At 34.6% G+C, this 1,485-nt stretch overlaps 1 protein-coding gene across 2 annotated transcripts in view; it reads left to right on the top strand.

Moving 5' to 3' along the window:
- The window catches only part of ttc33 (tetratricopeptide repeat domain 33), a 21,122-nt gene that overhangs the window by 7,094 nt on the left and 12,543 nt on the right, over nt 1–1,485 (top strand). The gene's annotated exons all lie outside the window — the stretch shown is intronic.

The raw sequence follows: 1,485 nt of genomic DNA, 5'->3' as shown, positions 1-1,485 counted from the left end.
GGGGAATAGATAGTCGTAAAATACAAGCCTTTTTTCGTTTCTGTCTTAAATTAATTTTCTTTTTTGCTATCCGAAACAGAAAATGAAACTCAAATCATTTTTATCCCCTTTTGACACTAAGAATGAGAATGGCTTTGTATTTTAATTTTAATTTCAGTATTTTAAAACAAAAATCTAACATCCACTCGTTTCTTGTTTTTTAATATCCGTTTCTAAAATGAAAATCCAAWGACCAAAAGATACACTGACCCGAGTGCTTTTTTCATTTTTTTTTTCATTTTTTTTGTTTCAAATGAAAAAAAAAAAAACGAATTGCCTGAATGTATGCAGACCTTCATCATGCAGAGCACAGGAGTCCCCCAAGGGTGTGTACTCAGAACTCTGGTATTTGCTCTGCTGACACATGACTGTGCTGCTATATTAAAACGAACCAGCTCATTACACCTGCTGATGACACAACATTGGTGACATTGTTCAGTTAAAATAACAGCAGACTAAACAAATGGTTCCATGCATGTAATACTAGCAAATGTTCTTTCACACCAGTATGTTGTTTTTGAGAAAGAGCTGATTTATAAACCTGGAAGAAGATAAAAACAGGCTGGTTATTAGACTAGCCTGGAGGAAAACCCCTGCCCTTTACTCTTTCATGCTTCATGACTGATGTTACATCTGATAAGGTACTAAGTATTGATAACTATTTGACTGAGTATTACTTTAACAATTAATAAGAGAATATTATTTTTAAGGAGAGATGGAAGAAAAAAAGTCACCTACACAATTGGCAAATATACCATTCCATTGTATCAAAAACAACTTACATCAGCTTCAGTTCTCAGTTGATAAGGCTGCTGAATCTCCAGTAACACTTCATTCATTTAAATTTTTATATTTTAATAAGACTTTGTTATCTCTATCTCAGTATCCAGTTTTGAGTCAGTATCCAGTTTTGAGTCAGTACTGGCTTTAGGAGTGTGTCACTGGATTTAGAAGCAACATGTGTTTGTAGTGCATCAAAAAATGAAAATTTGTTGGAGAAAAAAATGTTTGCAAAATGATAGACTCAAGTGATGAGAGCTGCTTAGATTAAAGACTTTTATTTAAATGTATGTAAACTGTTTTTACTACTCAAATGTGTCCTGTAGAAACCAGTTCTACTGATACGTACTTTAACACCTCTGACAGGAGAAACTGATTTATAACCTGTCTGTTTACCTGCACAGAGCTGATTCTTTATTTAGCTTATTGAAGTCTTTTGACTCCTGCCTCTCTGTCAGACGAGTGGGCGGGTGTTGAGGCGTTTTTAATTTCAAGAAGTCCATTCTGCACCTTGTTCTGGGAGACTTTTGACCTTTTTATTTCTGTTTACAAATCAGTTAAACTATCAGTTCTTGGAAATGTTTATTTTACTGAAAACAGGACATAACTGAGACACACACACACACACACACACACACACACACACACACACACACACACACACAC

Source organism: Austrofundulus limnaeus, unplaced genomic scaffold (genome assembly GCF_001266775.1).
Source record: "Austrofundulus limnaeus strain Quisiro unplaced genomic scaffold, Austrofundulus_limnaeus-1.0 Scaffold36, whole genome shotgun sequence".
Lineage (NCBI taxonomy): Eukaryota > Metazoa > Chordata > Actinopteri > Cyprinodontiformes > Rivulidae > Austrofundulus > Austrofundulus limnaeus.
The sequence above is the reverse complement of the archived record's forward strand: the minus strand, read 5'-3'. Positions and strand labels throughout refer to the sequence as shown.